Below are 19,267 nucleotides of genomic sequence, written 5' to 3'. Positions count from 1 at the left end.
GCACACCATGTTATTCAATAACTGAGAGCTGTTCTAAAACTGCTTCAGAAGAGCACATGTCAAAGTATCAGAGGGAATAGTATTGTAAGAATGGCCTTTGTTTTTTTCCTTAGGAAATTTTCTCTAGGTTTAAAATATATTCCTGGTAATGCAACATGGAGCACTGCAGTGTATTCAGGATCTGGAAGAGCTGAGTTTAGCCTTTGCTTCACTGAATGTCTCTTCAACACAGTCGTTCTTTATCAAAAACAAAGAGCTAAGAAATATCTGCTGCTAGCAAATGTCCGTGAAACGAAATGTATGGTTACAAATACCTTTAATTAATGAAAGCAGCTGACTACAAGAATCTAATCTCCTGGTGAGTGTTTCTCTTCAAAAGGTAATTTAAAAAATCTAATAATGTTACCTCAGCCTATACTTTTCTCTCCCCTACTTCTGACATTTCCCTTTCTTTTCCTCTCTCCCTAATAAACCCCACCCAGAAACAAACTGTAAGCAAAAATACTTTCAAATATTTATCAGAATTAGATATTTAATGTCACTAAAATTGTCACTAAAATTATCCCCGCTATTTCTTCTTCTTCAATTTGAATATTTATTAAATAAAATTCTTCCAGACTCAATATCTTGCATGTCTATGTCATATTTCACCTGACTCTGCATTAGCTCTAACATATTGACAAATATTTTCCAACACAGCAATAAAAAAGTTCTTTGAAGATCCAGAGAGAAATTATGAATAAATATTGATACATTCACACTTGGCTCATAGCTAAAAAGACTGTTTTGAAACCAGCAACTCAGGAAACAAATCACTACTGAACTTCTCTCTCACTGAATGGTATTGCAGTGCTTAGTTCAATTTTATCTGTTTGCATCACTGAATCTGGTCTGTGGGGGTGGTTTTACTTGTTTTAACTTTAGATTATATAGCTTATAGGCTCAAAATTTTTATCGATTTCCATGGTATATTACAAAAGGCAGACTTAGAATGTGTCATTTTTCAGTGATAAAAAGAGCATCTGTAAAAATAATACTCTCAAATGAAAAGCTATATTAAGTAGGAGCAGGAAAATGGTGTCATCCTTCTCCTTTTATAATTTTTTATTTAATTTATAATATTAGCAGAACATTCGTAAAATACTGTATCTAAATCTGATGGTTTCACCAAAAAGAGTGCTTAAAAACTAGAAATTATTCACAAAAGGGTTGAGTTGTAGGAAGTCTGAGAATGTGCATCAATTATCAAATTTAGGAATATGGTAGCTATTAATTTAGAATCAAGATTACATACTTATAAAAATGTTTCAGATGAAATAGATATTTTGATTCATTTCAGAGATTATATTTACTGGTTCACCTGTGTTATAAAAGGAATGGGAATAGCAGATTCTAACAGTCCCATCTGGCTGTAAACCTATGAATTAAGCAGCAGATAACTTTTAAATCTCCTTCGAATATGATAAGCATTAATCAACAAGCAGTTACCTGCTACATGAATACAACATGTATGCATACAATATCCTGCATGAAACAAGGATACTCCACTTGGTAATGCAATAGGTATCACTCATTTAGCACCGAGTTCTAGAGTGCTTCCTGACTCAACGCTCGGATTCATTCCAGCTCTGGACACCTGTTCCGGTTTGGCCAAATTTGGAAATATATCCTCTGAGAGAAGGCAGGGTACAACCATCCCTCCCCCACCAGGTTCAGGAAAAAAAATGAATTTTCCTCGAAGGAAAGTGAAAGAGATAAAAGCTATTTATTTAACAAACACACAGGAAAAGGATAATAATGCTAAATAATAAAACCTCTCACTCTGCTGAGAGAAACCTGGGAAAATTTCAGAGTCCTTCTGTAGATCTCTCTCTCCCCCTCCTTGGAGCTGGGACATGGTGGTGGGCCCACCTCCAGGGCCAAGGCCTTGGTGGAAATTCCTCCCAATGTATTCTGATGTTGCAACAGTCCAGCAGAGGGAAAAAAAAAGAAAAAACAAAGTCCCAGGGAAAACAAAATTTCAGCTCTCTGTCTCTCTCTGGAGAAAGAAAAAGGAGCTGAAAAACTGGCCGAAAACAAGCCAGGTGTCTTCCCCACTCTCGCTCTGCTGCCGCAGCTAAAAGATAGTCTCTATCTCTGTGTGACCTTGAACAAGCTGCAAACTGCTTTGAAGAAATTTTGCTCAGGTTTTCCTCCCCCCTCTCAGGCTCAGTTTAAAGCCATAGAAAGGCACAAAATTAATTTCTGGGCATGGGGCAGCGATATGGGATACACATCATAAAGTCACCCCAAGACAATACCTTACTTTGACTGCAGGTTTAATAAATATTTTAGTCTGTTTCACCTGCAACCTGGCATCAAAAGGATCCTGTTTCAATCTTGTGAACTCAATCAACTGAATAACCGTCTAGAGATGCCTCACTCTATACTGGTGGTAGAGAAAACATAATTACAATTCTACTCAACACATGAGAAATACAGGGAAACATTAGGAGACAATAGTTAGGAAATATTATTGAAAAATATTTTCTATAATACTGTGATTTAACAACTAGAAACAGTAAAAAATGTGTATTTCATCATCTCTTTTAATAAAATAATATCTCATTTTGGCCACACTGTATAAACTATTTTTTTTTACATAAATATCTAGTCAAGTGGACACTACTAGCAGAAATCTGGCAGTTATCACATTTTTATTTCACAACTCTCATTGAGTTATGCAGGGAGGGTTAAAAAATCTTTTGCTCAATTTGAGAGTCAGACTTTTTGACTTATTTGCTAAAAGCAATAAAATTAAGAAGATTGAGTAGACATGTAGATTTAATTAAACAATAATGATCTTTCCTAAGAATTCTAATACTCATGAAGTGATACTGGTTAAATAAGAATTGTTTTTATATTCCTATCTTATTGAACTTTAAGTAATAATATAAGCTTTCACTTTAAAATTAAGACTTTTTTATTTTTTAATTTTCATATGTTACTGACTAAAGCTGCTTTTATAAAAGCTCTCAAAATACAATGGTATTTTACTACACCTCCAGGAAACATTAAGATTTTGACTTTACAGGAGAGAAAGGTAGTGTATAGATTTAATATATCATTCATAAATGTCCCAATACAACCCTCTTTGATGGACTGACTTCTTGTATGAACAGAAAAAAGAATTCTGAATGCACCTGATTTTTAGAGTTGACTTTTCATTGACAATGTAAGCTACAGCTTCAACCAAGAAAACATAGATCTTCTGGGCAAGAGATTCAATAAAAATGAATGTGTTTGAATATACAGCTACTACTGCTACTTAATGCTTTCTGCATTCAAATAAGCATTTTAACACTGGCTATCAATCCAGAACAAAGTTTCATTTAAATCTGGTAGTATTATTTTAATCACTGTTCTTGGCACCCTTTGTTCTCATGTTTTTACATTATTAATTAAATAAATCAAGCACTACAAAGTAAGGCAAAATTCAAAGAGAAAAGTGTTCTCAGACTTACAAGTTCCAGCTTCTTATACCACCCAACTTTGAAAGAAGCCAGCACATGGTTAGGACTTTAGAAGTCCTAAAGTCGAGGTGTTGATAATTTCGTTGGTACTTTCCCCCCTCTTCCTTTACATCTCTCAAAGCTAATTTCAAAAGGATTAGTTAAGATCTCTGAACAGTTTTAAATTCAGCCCATAGGAATCTATTATGTTTTTTGAGCTGAATACAACTGCCAACACAGCTGTACTTACCAGATTCCGGGACAAAAATATATCTTTCTTCTTCCATCTATTTTGCTCATTCAAAAGTCTTCTTATTTTGGAGATGAAATGAAAGTGATTTATCATGAATTATAACCTTTTAATACATAAAAGGTAAGACACACTTCTGAACTAACTTGACAACATATTTCATTATATTTACCTACCTACTCAGGGATAATATCTAAGGAGTGAAATTTGTGATGTTCACAAACGGAAAACTTTTGGGGATAAAATTTTAAACCTAATTAAGTCTGAAAATAGGACAACTTGAACTTCTATTACTGAATCTAGTTAATTAAAATACAAGAACACATAAAATCACAGCCATTTTAAAACACTGAAGTGGATTATTAAAACTTATTGAGCTGCTTAGGTTTTGTAGATGATGTAATATAAATGACAAATCTAATGTATTTCTCTGTGTGTAGAAAATAGACCCACACTCAAGTACTAGCACAAAATAACGCTCACTAGACAAAATAATAATGAACTCTCCAAAACGATTTAGAACAGTCAATTGCATATTCATGGGTATACTATCAAAGTGAAGTAGTTGATAATAATGAAGGTATTTTATCAGCAATCACTGTAATTTGTTTTCCCATCATTTGTTCAGTTTATCATGCAAAATGACTTGTTTTGATTAGGTCTAATTAAAATTGCAAGAGAGGAAGCAGATTGCTTAACTTTTGTTATTTATACAGAACATTCTGCTATGCAGTTTCACTTAATGAAATAGTATAAAAGCTGTTGGATAATGAAATAAAGGTTTTCTACTACTCTGATAAGTGTAATAGAGATTTGAGACTGTAGATATGAGTGGACAACAGTAAGTTTCAACAGCCTTTCCATAGTCCACTGAATTGACAGCCCCACAAAAGGCATATTGAGGTTTTATTGAAATTATATTGAACTTGCTGCAAAGAGAGGATGATAGAGTGAATAAAAAAGAAGAATCATACTTGCCTGCTTTATGGTTTGAACATGATCTTTGTTTGTTTGACAGTGTTTGTCAATCATTTTACCACCCATATATCCAGCCCATATCTCATCAATTTGATGAAAAGACTATGGGAGAGTGTGTCAAAGACCATGCTAAGGCCTAGGCACGCAACAAACAGCGTTCCTCTTATCCACCATGGTTAATAGATGGATGAATGGAATAGTTGGGTTGAAAATAAGAAATTGCTATAGGTGAATGGTAGAATTTCAGACATCATTTTGGTGTGGACTACTCAGGATGAGGGCTGGGGTGGGGAAATAAAAGGTATTTGTTCCTCAGGGACTGATTTTTTCTTTTTTCCCTTTCAGAACTGAAGAGAAATATTAAATAAAATGAGCTGAAGATAAATATTAAATAAAAAACAATGTCAGTAATGGTTGTCTTTCAACCGTGAAGCAAGCCTAATATTTTTACAAAGAAAGCAAAATAAGGTCCAGTTTTTCCACTCTTTTCTCTATATTACAAAAAACTCCCTACATTCTCTACAAAGGTAGTTACAGAAAACATTTATAAGCAAGGCTTAAGCATTTGCAAGGAGAAATTAATAAATAAGAAATTAATTAAGTTTGAACTGTCTTGTGCTAGGTCAAAACTAGGTATCAGTGTGTTATAGTGTATATGACTCATCAGAAAGTTATCTGTTCTTAAAAAATAACATAAAACCAGGATATGCGAGCAGAAAATAAAGTCATATTTTTCATACCTCAGTCAGTCCTCTTTACAGTTTGTTTATAGTTTGTCCATAGTTTGTCTACATTGTCAAAGTTAAAAAGGGATGCTTCTACAAATAATTTAAGAACTTAGAGAGTCTTTCAATACTGAATATTCTTTAAAAAAACTGCAATTAAACAAAAGGAAAAAGCCACCTTAAATCTGGAAAACAAAAGTGGGGTAAAAGTCTCTTAGATTCACAGCACAAACCTCTTTATAGAGCATCATGACACCACAAATTCAGTGATTGAATACAATGAAATCAAACAATCTCTAAGTACCTATAGAAGGAGTGGTTTGAGATTAATACATTTATCAGCAAAGCTTTTAAAGGAGCATAGCTACGGCATATTATCTGATGTAGGTTTAAGAACTTAGATATGGATTCTGATGGGGAAAAGCAAAGATCTTTACTCTGGATGTTAGAAAAAGACTTTGAAATCTCATCAGAATGCACTCAGTAACAACTTCCAGCATATCTGTGGTAGAAACATTAAGCAGCCATAAACGCTTTCTCTCAGTCTTTTTTTACAGATGGAGATTTAAATACCTTCCTTGGCCAAACCAAAGTCTCTGTTGATCCCTCTGCTGGCGCTTCAGCAGCTCAGCTTTGAGTCAGTTCTCTGTTCCAGGCAAATGCTCCTTACCTCTCAGGAGCGTTCCATTGTTCATTTCTACTGCTAGTTATATACTCTGTGTTTTTCTCATTCCCATACTGTTCCCAGTTGTTACTCCACTCTTTTTTCCCCAGATGGCCATTTTCAGCTGTGTTTGCAAAAGCAACCAGTTTTCCCTTCTCTAGAAAGTCCCAGCAGACTGCAGCAGCTGGGGCACAGCAGGCATTCCCTGTTCTACTTGGCTACCTCATCACAGTCCTTTTCAAGAAAACTGGTAGTGAACAAATCAAATCCTTGTACAATACACTGAAATTAGTCTGTCTCATATCTGTAGTTTAATTCCCTTTAGGTAGTGAATAAAAGCAGCAGAAGGTCTCCCTTCTAGCTAAGTGCTCTGATCACTGAGCCTAAATGCTAAAGGGAGGAGATTATGGTTTCATTAAAAATGACTGCTTTCAGTTCCTCCTGTTGTAAAGTTCAGAAATTCAAAGGGAGGGATTCCCTGCAACTAAAATGCCTCATTTTCATAGTGAACATGCTTTCAAACTTCTGTCATCTCCCTTTTGACTAGCTGATGCAGTAAGCTTAAGAGAAAAAGAAAATGTTGGAAATTGGGAATTTGTCACACCCAACTAATTTTAACTCCATTATAGTAACTCCTAAGTAATTTAGTCTCAATCAGTAGAATACAATAAGCCACATACACTTGATTGAAATAAACGGCATATATATATTGCTGTACAGATGTAGAATAGTTCAGAAGATGAATTATACAGTGGAAAATCAGGTACGCTGAGGCTTTTCATAGACAAGATGGGCTAAGCTTATATAACAAATATAATGTCTAGGATTTTTAGCTTTCAGGATGCCATACTGGAAGTAAATAAATAAAATTAATAAAGCTCATATCTTTAGTAGTCTCTTTGCCTTTAGGGGCCTCGTGTGATGTGCTATGAACAATGGCATGTACTGCATTAGCACAGTCATCAGTCACAATCAGCATGACTTCATGAGAAGAAAGTCCTGCTTATCAAACCAAATTTCCTGTTATGAGAAGGTAACCCACCCACTTGATTCAATCTTTTTGGATTTCAGCATAGCTTTCAAGACTGTCTTTCACAGGATCCTTCTGGACAAAATGTCTAGCATTAGCTGGATAAACACATCATGTGGTGGGTGAGCAACTGGCTCACGGGTTGGGCACAAAGGGTTGTTGTGAATGGGGTGACATCAGACTGGTGACCTGTCACTTGTGGGTTCTCCAGGGCTCCAGCTTAAGCGTACTAAGCAAGTTCACAGACAATGCAAAACTGGGAGGAGCTCTTGACTCCCTCAAGGGCAGAGAGGCCCTGAAGAAAGACCTCGACAAATTGCAGGGCTGGGTGATCCCCAACCATATGAAGTTCATCAAGGGGAAGCGCCAGATTCTGCACCTGGGATGGTGCAACTCTGGTTGTATGGACAGACTGGGGAATGAGATACTGGAAAGTAGCACTGTGGAAAGGGACCTGGGGGTCAGAATTCTAATGCCTAAAATAATAATTTCTAAATTAAATGCTCTATTAACTCTTTTCTAGAAACAAATCAGTGTTCACTCCAAACATCACCTGCAAGAAAAAGATTTAATATCCATTTTAATAACTTAATACAAGAGCAGCTATATACATTCTCACTGACTCTCTGGTACTGAGATTGATAAACACAGAGGGCATACACATGTGGATGTACTCTCTTACTGTAATCTTGATTTATTGGTGATGGAGTTTCAGGGATGAGAAATTGGCTTCTCTCCATCTCTTGAGAGTAGAATGTCTGAACTCTCCAAATGTAAAAACATCACTTGCACAAGATATGAAAAACCAACTGTTTCTCATTCCTTTAGCATTGAGCTTTGAGTTGTTTTTCCAACATCAGTTATACAAAGAGGTATCATACATGCAAATTCCTGAAACACCTACCTTTTGTTGTTTTCCAGGTAGACCCTAAACCAATAGAAGCTTGGTTTAGTGTTGGTAAGCCTTCCTCCGTGTTAGTTAGCTGACTTTTAATATCACTTGGAGGCCACAACAAGGTCTGTCACCACTTTAGACATATTCTAAATACATAATAAGAAAAAGAATGTATAGAGAAAGGGAAAAACTCCTAAATCAACAAAGGCCAAGACAGTAATGAATTGTGGAAGTTAATTTGTTCTTTAGAGTTTTGGGCAGACTGCTTCAAATATGACTTTCATAGAGCTCTACTTGGAACTAGTATTTAAAAAAAAAGGGAGGGGGTATAGTACAATGGAATTTCGGAATTTTAAATTATTCCTAGAAACCTACAAATTATTTTGTTTACCAAAGTTCTAAAAAACATTCAAACTAGTTTACAACGTAGAAGGCCCCCATTCATTTAATAGTTCCTTTTTTTTTTTTTGTCCCGTCTTTTTTTGTTTTCCTTACATTTATTTTAAAATAATCATAAATCATAATGTTATTCTGTTCTTCAGGAACAGACCAGCAAGAAAGGGACAACCCTGCTTCTTAAAAAAATTGACACTGACAGACTGCTTTCAGCACTTATTCTCTTGGATATGTCTTTGCCTCTTGGCTGTTTTCCCACAGAGCGTGGAACAGATGTTCCTGTTTGAAGACCTTGCTGTATGTATTTATTTTAGGGAGTTTGCTACTTCAGTTGATTCTGTCTGTCCTATAAGAGTGGAGGCCATGTACTGCACCTGAGCCTATGGGCAAGGTTCAGAAGAGTTTACAGCGGGGAATAGGTAGTATTCCCTGCACTCAGGACAAGGCATCTTTATTTGGTCCTTGAACTTTGCAAAAGATGTTTGGAGCCCGAGTTTCATAGCTTGATCTGAAGAGGGAGGAAAAAAAAAGAGCTGTGATAGCCTGTTTCTAAATATTTTAAAAGGATGTTTCATCTATAATGAATTGGGTAACATTCTAGTTGCCTTGGTTACTCATTAGGTGATCTGCCATGCTCTGTTCTGTGATATCCTTCTGAGTAATCTTATTAAGACATTTATGCTGTACTGCTTTTAATCTTAGCAATCTGCTAGAAGTAGATTGGGTCCTATTTAGTGGATGAGATTTTGACTCTAAAAATGTATTATTTTTTTAAATGAAAGGAAAATGAGAACTTATTTTCTTATGTAATCATATATCTTTCAAATGCACTGTTTCAACACTTAAATTTTAACGTCTCTGCTGGAAATTCTAATTTTAAGCAGATGACTAATGCATCTAGTTTTATGAAGCTCTGATAATTACATATTAAGACTTATTGAAGAAATTAAGCTCATTTTTTAAAATTATAACTCTGAGGATTGGCTGTGGGGCCTCCCTCTTGGATACTTCACAATAGCTTAATTCCATGGTTTCCACTTGGAAATATATGCATAAATGGCTTTTTTTTTTCTCCTAAAGTCCCTAATTCAAAATTGTATTTGCTTGAAGTATGTAAAAACCACATCCTTTTCATGTAATAGGACAGTAATATAAATGACTTTCTATCTATGTTACCTACTTACTAAATCTATCTTTTTGTGTTTTGGGGGGTTTTTTGTTAGAGCATTTTCTCTAATTGCTTCAATATTTTATGTAGGTTTGCCTTAGCTCATCTGTTACCATTTCCCAGATGTAATGCTAATTAACCTTCCCCTAATAATCCCTTTAGAAAATTCCCATTGTGGGCGCTCATGGGTGGTAAAGTCTGGTTTATCATTCAACTCAATATAACTTTTTAATTTCATCCTTAATTTCATCTACCACCAAGGGAGACTTCAAATTAAAATTATTAAACTGTCTGTCAATTAACAGGAATGTTTGAATAATATGTGTTGCACCCAAACTGATAGGTATATGCTCTGATTAAATGATTGTTCTTCATGCTAGACCAATGCACTGTGTTGGAACAGCTCATTTGTAAGTCAACACACTTTGAAATCTTGTCCATGGTGGGTGCGTGCCCCAATAAGCACAGTGGTATTCAGTTTCCAGTTTAGTTTCAGGGACGGTTATTTCCATGCTACTTGCATTTAACTATCATATCCACACTGGAAACTAGCAAGTGCAAGATATAATTTCTGAGAATTTTTTGTCTCATCTCACAAATGCAACTTGTCTCAGGTCTACCCTGTACTCACTGTGTCTCAAAAACATTTGGGTGACACTTATATTTTACTGCAGTATATGGAATGGATTATCAAAGGATCTTTACTTTTTCTATACAAAACATAAACTTATGGCAAAAGGCTTTGTAATGCTCTTAAAAACCAAAAATAGAAGGTTGGACACAGATGTTCCACACAGAGGAACATTATTCCTTCTCTACCAAGAATGTGGAATGGTGACAGGTTTCAAAATCATAATGTGTTTTTGGTGTCACTGTACTTTCGCTGCAGTTTCAGAGTGTTTAAGTTACTGTGTAAGGAAAAGAATTTTAGCTGATTAAGACTGCAGCAATTGCAGTACATCCATTGCATAACAGGTTTTTTTAAAATTAATGTTCATCTGATAATTAATGCATCTTAACTGGAAGTCAATGTTTGGCAAAAAACACATGGTTGTAATGCAGTTAGAATCACTGTGCATAAACAACTAGAGGAACAAGACTTTAAGTTAAACCTTTTTCTTCATTTTTCTTTCCCAATGTCATATTCAAAACTATAGCTGCACACCGTACTCTAGGAGTTGATTTGTTCAACATATCCAAAGACTTTGATTGTAAAATCAAATCAGCATCTCAGTACCCCAGGGTCTGACAGCAGAAAAATATCTAAAAAGCAATCAAACTGCTATCTTTATGTGTGTCAGCACTCAGATTCAAACATTAAAGAGAGAGAAGAGTATACTTAATCTGCATTGGTCTTGTCACAGAGGAAGACAAAGTGAAATACAAACTTCCTGTGATATAGGCTGGGAATTTGTTGATAGAAGTTGCTTAAAATATTTTTAGCAGCATAGTCAGACTTACTAACATATTTCTCTCTCTTTGAGCAGAGAAATATTTCTTTGTTCATATGCTGAACTAATTTCCTCTGTGTTTTAAATTCATTTCTCAGTCATGATGAGTGTAAGAAGGGGTAAGCAATTTCTATTCTTAAAGTTCTATTTTAGGTCATTCTTGCACATTCTGAACACGATACTCTCACAGCAGTGGAGTTCTCTTCCAAAGTCCTGTCTAAATGTTCCCTCACCAGAGATACCAATTCCAACCCACCCAGTGCCCTAATACTGGCACACAGCACAGACCCACAGGCAGTGGTTCCACTGCAGGCCTGATTTCTCCACAGTGTCAGCCCTCTGTATATCACTATTTCTCCCAAGAGGGTTTCTCTTTTTGCTATTTATTGTTGTTTAATTTAGATGGTTCTTCTAAACCAGCAATGGCTTTGTTGCTCACATCACACAGGCTGATTGCTTTAACTTGCATGCACACAGCAGGAAGTCTTGTTCCTTGAGACTCCCAGACCCATAATCACTCCAGCGACTGCCCAAGACTCCATGGTCCCTCTAATAACCATCTCTTTCCATGGCCTCACCTTCAGAGACCCACTTCCTCCTCCCTATCTCCCAGTTCAGTATACCTACTTTCTGGCAATCTGGTTTGCCTTTCACTAGCACTCACCCTCACTTCCACAACCCCTCCTGCTCCAGTCACTGACACCACTAGCACATGGCTCTGCACCCAGGTCTGACTCCAGCTGCTGGCACTGAAACCCCCATACATGCACATGCTCACCAAACAGAGGGCTCCCCACCCAGGAAAATAAATAGAAATTTATTTTAATAAGAGGATACATGTTGGAGTTCCTCCCCCCTGCCATGTGGTCCTGGGAGAGGGGCCCCAGGGTAGAGGCAGGGCCTACAGGGTTTCCTTACTCCCTGGTCAGCCTCGTCCTCCATTGGCTGTTTTGTGTTCCCCTGCCTGGGAAGGACCCCGTGATTGTTCAATTCTCGGGCAAGTCGCTGACCAGGCAGCTGGAAAAATAAACATCTCTGAAAATATCTACCAGAATCGGTCCATATATATTCTTTCCACGGGCCTTGTTGTCTGATACACATGTTGCAAGAATCCCCACGGCAACGGGTACAGTAACTTGTGCTGATCAGGTGTAGGCATATCCAGTTTTACCCACCAGCCAATTGCTTACAGATAACTGTCCCCCTATATTACCTTATCCCTCCATTTTCTCATGCTCGTTTCTCCCCAAATGCCGTAGATATGTCCCCTTGCCTTCCTCTGATTCGTCTCTTACACATCCCAAAATAAGCCTTGTGCAAAGGTAATTTAGAACAACAACATAAGCGCTTAGTATGTGCTTAAATTGCATGTATTGAGGCAGAACTCCCAATACAATTTATTTAATTTATTGTGAGTGGACAACAGAAATGGATAACTGTGTTTTTGAAGGGAAGTGGAGGGAGGCAGATCCCATCTACCAAAGTTGTTAACATGAAAGCCTCCTCGACTAAAAGTATTTACATGCAACCCTACACAGGGATCTTTTTGTTTTGCTCCACCCATAGAATAATATTTTTGTGGGACTGTGTAGATCCTATTTGTCCATTCAATTTTGAAACAGAGATGGTCTGCTTCCTAAGGACTCTTCTCCTTCAGATACTCAAGGCCAAACTGTCATTGATTCCTTATGTTTTTCCATTTTTCTCATGAAGGAATTAATGAAGCAGGAAGCAGTATTAAAAGATAATATTACAGAATCAAAGAATAACAGAATCAACTAGGTTGAAAAAGACCTTTGAGGTCATTGAGTCCAACCTGTGTCCTAACACCACCTTGCCAACTGCACCCTGTCACTGAGTGCCACATCCAGTCTTTTCTTAAACACCTCCAGGGATGGTGACTCCTCCCATTCCAAGACAAATCACCCTTTCTTTGAAGAACTTCTTCCTAATGTCCAACCTAAACCTCCCCCGGCACGGCTTGAGACTATCTCCTCTCACCTGTCACTGGTTACCTGGGAGAAGAGACTGACCCCCACTTGGCTACAACCTCCTTTCAGGGAGTTGTAGAGAGAGATCCCAAGCCTCCTCCTCACCAGGCCAAACAACCCCAGATCCCTCACCTGCTTCTCATAGAATTTGTGTTCCAGACTCTTCACCAGCGTTGTTTCCCTTGTCTGGACATGCTGCAGCATCTCAACATCTTTCCTAAACTGGGAGGCCTAGAACTGGACATGGTACTCAAGGTGGGGCCTCACAAATCCCAAGTATAGGGGAAGAATCTAGTCCTGCTGGCCACACTATTCCTGGTACAGTCCTGCTTGCCAATGGACTTCTTGACCATGTGAACACACGCTGACTCATGTTCAGCCTGCAGTCAATCAGTATCCCCAGGTCCCTTTATGCCTTGCCGCTGTCCAGCCACTCTGTCCCCAGGCTGTAGTGCTGTGTGGGGTTATTGTGGCCAAAGTGCAGGACCCAGCACTTCGTCTCTTTAAACCCCATATCATACCCCTGCTTCTTAGGGAGAAGCTTGTTGGGGTCCCTCCCCCGCCGTGTAGCCCTGGGAGAGGGGCCCTGAGGGGACACACGGGGTTTCCCTGTCCCTGCTCAGCCTCGTTCCCATTGGTTGGTTTGTGTTCCCTGCGCGGGCAGAAGGACCCTTGGTCCCGTGACTGGAACAGTTCCTCGGCAGAGCTCCGGCCATGCGGCTGGAGAAATAAACATCTCTGAAACATCTAGCAAGAATCTGTCTGTCCGTATATATTTCCTTTCCACGGGACTCCTGGTTTGATATATGCGTGTTGCAGTATCCCCACTGCAACAAATGGTGGAGATTTGTGAGCAGAACGATCCCCGATCCCTAAGCGACTGATTTGTGTGAGTAAACCCTGGAAACTTTGGATTCCTCTTCTTGGTTTTGCTTTGCTATTCCATATCTAAACTATGGAGGAACCGTGGGAAGACTCTTGGCTCTCAGAGCCGCATATGGACATTTATCTTAAACTTAAAATGATTCTTGAACAACGATTTGTAAATTTTAGCTTGATTCAAGCTCAGAAAGAACTGAAACACTTCCTGGCATGGTTGTTTAAGAACTTTTTCTATGTTTCTTGGGATTTAATTCTTACCAAGGGCTTTTGGAAAACCGTTTGGACACAGTTAATACTGGAGTCAAAATATATGCCGATGGAAGAATATTTTCGTGAATATTATTTAGTTACCGAGACTGTTGAGCGATGTCAGCTGTGTCCTGGCGCAGGGACCGTGCGGCCCAGGCCACGTGCACCGAGCGCTCTCCGAGCAGCAGCGAGGCAGTTCCCGCGCGCGGGCGGAGCCACGCGAGCCGCAGTGTCGGTGGCGGAGCGAGGAGCGGCGGGACCCGGCGGTGCCTGCCCGGCCGCGTGCAGCGCGTGGTGGAGCGAGCCCCGTGAACGCCCGACCGAGAGGGGCGGCGCGCGGGCGGCGGCGGGCGGCGGTGGCGGTGGAACGGAGCCGCGCCGAACCGAAACATGCGCTGGAGCAGGGCGCGGGGGGGTCGTCGCTCGGGGGCCCGGCCGAGACGTGGGTGCAGCGCCCGGCAGCGGCAGCGAAGCTGCGACCAGAGGAGGCGACGCACGGAGAACTGAGCGGCGCGGCCCGGCCCGGCCCGCGCAGCCCCGAACGCGACCCCGGGAAGAGCGCGCAGGCACGAGCAGCCCCGACAATTCCAACACGGGAGCGACCGAAGGAGAGAGCAAAGACGCAGCGAGACAAAAAACAGCAGCCACTCGGAAAAAGATCATAGAAACTAAGATCTTAGGGATAGTAAAATGGTATAATGTTAAGCAAAATTATGGTTTTATAACAAGGTGTGACAACCAGCAAGACATATTCGTGCATAGAACTGCTATTAAAAAGAATAACCCTGAAAAATGCATCCCAAGCTTGGGAGATGGAGAGGTGGTGGAATTTAATATTGTACTAGGGAGAAAAGGGTTACAAGCATCGCAGGTCACTGGGCCTGATGGTGTTTCTGTAAAAGGCAGTATATATGCAAAAAATCGTAGTCATGTTAGACAATATCTCCATTGTAAGCCCCCCCTACAGTTTCCCTTTCCTAATCCCACCTTTCCCTTTTACCCTATGTCCTATTACCCCCAGTGTATTCCCAATCCGTTTTTTCACCCATGGTTTCCCTCACAAAACCATGCTTTTGCCAATTGTTTCCCCAAAAATCCCTTTCCAATGCCGAGTGGGGGATGAAAAGGGGGAGGGAAGAAGTTAAACCCTCTCCTGCCTCAGTTTCCCCACAAAGCATGCTCAGAGAATTCTGTCTCCCTTCTGTCAGCCCTAAGATGTTCCAGAGAATCTGTTTGGACATTTAAAGACTCAGGAGGGTGGCTTGTTTTGTTTTGAAACTGTTCTTGTTATGTTTATCCAGTTGTTTTCATTCTCCTTTTATTAAAATAAAACGGGTGAGGTGTTGGGGTCCCTCCCCCGCCGTGTAGCCCTGGGAGAGGGGCCCTGAGGGGACACACGGGGTTTCCCTGTCCCTGCTCAGCCTCGTTCCCATTGGTTGGTTTGTGTTCCCTGCGCGGGCAGAAGGACCCTTGGTCCCGTGACTGGAACAGTTCCTCGGCAGAGCTCCGGCCATGCGGCTGGAGAAATAAACATCTCTGAAACATCTAGCAAGAATCTGTCTGTCCGTATATATTTCCTTTCCACGGGACTCCTGGTTTGATATATGCGTGTTGCAGTATCCCCACTGCAACAGAAGCTGAATAAAGATGGTGTATCGCTGTTGGATTCTTCTGTAGTTTACATTCTTGGATGACAGGAAGATCTGCCTTAGGCGTCCTTCACAAGGAATGGAAGAAAATCGTGTCTGATTTGGTCTGCCAGTTCAGATATCAGGAATGATAAACACCCCCTAGAATTAAAGAAGCAGTACCTGACACATTCACTTCCTCACTTTAAACACCATCAGTTGCAATAGTACATTTCTGACCACCTTTGGAAACCATTCCTTGCTTTGTCTTGCTGCTTTGGAGTTCACACCTTCTACAGGAAGAACTAAGGGAGGGAATGAGGGATTATGACAAAAGGACAGTTTCCCAAGGTTCTCACTAAGACTAGTCCAGTTTTCATGGTAGGAGTCTTTTATCCTCAATCTTCATTCCATTTAGGGGTCTTTTGCTGTGTTTTATGTCAGACGGTTTTCTTATTGTTGGCTCCCAGATAAAGTTTGAAAATTGTACAGTTTGACAGCCTCAGTTGAAAAAAAATGAGGTATTGCTTGCTAGGGGCATGGTTTGAGTGCAGCCAAATGGTGTTAAACCTTCACTCCATATGATATTCTCAGGATTTCAACTACAACAGATTGTCAATAGCCACTTGATCTCTGGGGGAATGTTACAAGCTGAAAGCACGGAGGCCAAAGAAACAACAGACAAGTGCCAGTGACTGTACCCTAAAAGCTCATCCAACACTGCAATCTTTCACTAGTAATGTCAAAAATCAGATACACCCAGCTATACCTGTATTTTAACCTTGAATCAGCAAACTGTTCTGTAACAATCTGAAAGGTGTTCCAGAAGATGCCCTGCCTTGCTGTGTGTTTGGGTTTTTTCTCCTCAGGGCTAAACGAGGTGGTTTTCTGATACCGGAGTGCCCCCTCCAGCCATTAGGTATCAGTCTGGTGTCAGACATTTTGACTCAAAGATTCAAAGCATCTTTCCATTATTAAATTGACTAAAAACTGGATTTGAGTATATAGGAAGACTTTTACTGAGAAACCCTTGAAAAAACCAGCTGAGTGTACTTTTGGCAAGCCAGTCTCAGTTGCTCTGTACTGCTCACCTCCAAAATAATTTTCCCAATTGGAGAAACAGGACACGTGTGCCAAGTTCAGTCAGAAATCAAACCAGTACATGGAAAATATGGATAATTGAGGGCCAAACACGAATATGTACTTAAAATAAAGAGAATAGTTTAGCCCTGGTCTGGTAGAGTCTTAGTTTCTCTCTTACTTTATCACATGATCTTAGCCACTGGGCTGTCAGACCTTTCAGGACATAAAAAGTCTTAAAAAAGTGGACAATTTCTTTTTTTAATGGAGATTTGCACTATTTTATGTCTCTGAGTTTTCTTGCAAGTTTCCCAGATAATGTGTGACCACATTATTAGGGACTCCATAAATTTTTTAACCTTACTTGCTGATTTTCCCTATTCAGGTACTTTAGACTGGCTTTCAGCAGCAGGGTGAACTTCAGGCAATATGCCCAACATGCAATACATTAATTATATGAACTGAAAAAGACCATTTTTTTCAGACCAAAAATATATTCAGAAGGAGTTATAGCTGTGAGTAAACATATCAATAAATTAAGGGCTGTAAATATTCGAGAACTGCAGTGGTAGTTGCAAAGCAGGATTTCTAAAAAACCCCAAGAAATTTAGAATAAATTCAACAGTGAAAGCAATAGCAATCAGGAAGACGAATACAAATGGAGAATTAATACTGTGTAACACAAAATACTTTTCAGCAGTAACAGCTGGTGACCAAATTAAGATGGCTGGGACTGGGAATTACCTAACACTGCCAAAAATAATTATTCCTGATTTTGCCTTTCCTTCTACCCAGTACAGGCAGAAAATCACATCTCCCAGAAGAAATCAGTCAACCAGCTAAACAAGCCTGATCTCTTTCTCAATACAAATCCCCCAAATGAGCAGCCAGCCTCTAACCTTCTGCTCTCCAGTTACTGCCCTCTTCCCCAATTTCCCTTTTCACCCCTTTTAACAGTATCCCAAGCCTCACATATAGCGCAATTCTTGCTGTTGCTTTTGAAAACTGCTAGAAATGTTCTTTGTCTTTTTTCCTTTGGGGCTTCTGGAGTTACTCCTGAAGTGCAAGTAGAACACTGTTAAAGTGTATTCAGCAAGCCAAGAGGTAAATCTGCTTTTAGCTGCAAAGAACACCAAAAAGCCTGCTTGTTAACCTGCTGAGAATATTCTTTTTTTTTTTTCTTTTTAAAGCAAAAGACACAGAGGTTATAGTTTACCATCTTTTCTGTTCCTTTTTCGACTTAATTCTGATAATGAAAGAGTGGGTATTTTTACTTCTTTTTTTCTTAGGTGTTTTTTTATTCTAGAGTTTTCTAATAACAAAATTATGCCAATAACATAGTTTGGTGATAACCTTACTTACTTACTTTTACAGATTTTATTGGCAGAGAAATCAGAAAAGCCTCTCAAAGCTCTGCATCTACAACAGAGAGGTTAATTGTAACGCAGATAAAACACACTGCAGCTTAACCTCATTTAGCTGTTCTAGAGCCAGTGAAAGTTGCTGTCATATGGCAGAAGTAAAACTATCTTCTTCCTCTTGATGTTTTCATGGAGGTGACTAGATTAGGCCCATAGGCATTGCTGTTTTCTTTCTGTTTACTAGAATTGTCTTTTTTTTCTTTTTTTTTTTTTCCTTTTCTAAAATATAATACAATTGAAAAAGTAAAAGTAATATTTCCCTCTGACTAGTCACCATTGTCAGGATTTCTATATCTCTTGAAGTCTGTAATTGAGCTTTTAATTTTGTTCAATATTTAAATCCCATTATCCTGCCTAACAGACTGAGTAAACAGGCAATGTTTTCAGTTTTCATAGTTTGCTTGTGTAGTGTGTTCATGTCAATGGGAGCTTGCTCAAATTAAGTCAGTCCTCTGTAAATGAAATTCTGCACTTTACCTTAAAAGAAGATACCCTTAAAGCAGTTGCCCTCTTCTCAGAGGCAGTTATATGCTAAATGAGCAGCCTTACAACCATGACCTTCTGTACATGGACTCAAGAATCCAAATTTTATTTTAATTTCCTGCAGCAGAAACAGATATGCATTAGATATTTATTTTTGCACTCTCATCTACTTCTCGTCTTTGATCTAAAAGAAGTCATTATGGTTGGGTTTCTTGCTCAGCTTCTCTCTGTTCTAAGTATATGCACAACATAAATATTAAGCAGAAGTTCCAAAAATCTTTTATGATATCTCTTTAAATGCCACAACCAACAGTCAGCATAATGTGCAAGATTTCTAGGCTGTAAATGTCATGCAGTTCTAAAGGTGATAAGTTATTAATCACCACAGCACTCTGTGAAATAATGAAATAAATTATTAGACTTCAATTTTAAATATTGAAAACGAGATGAAAGGCAGATAAAATGAATGAACAAATGAATAAATA

Source organism: Corvus moneduloides, chromosome 2 (assembly GCF_009650955.1).
Source record: "Corvus moneduloides isolate bCorMon1 chromosome 2, bCorMon1.pri, whole genome shotgun sequence".
Taxonomy (NCBI): domain Eukaryota; kingdom Metazoa; phylum Chordata; class Aves; order Passeriformes; family Corvidae; genus Corvus; species Corvus moneduloides.
This window is presented reverse-complemented; position numbering follows the sequence as displayed.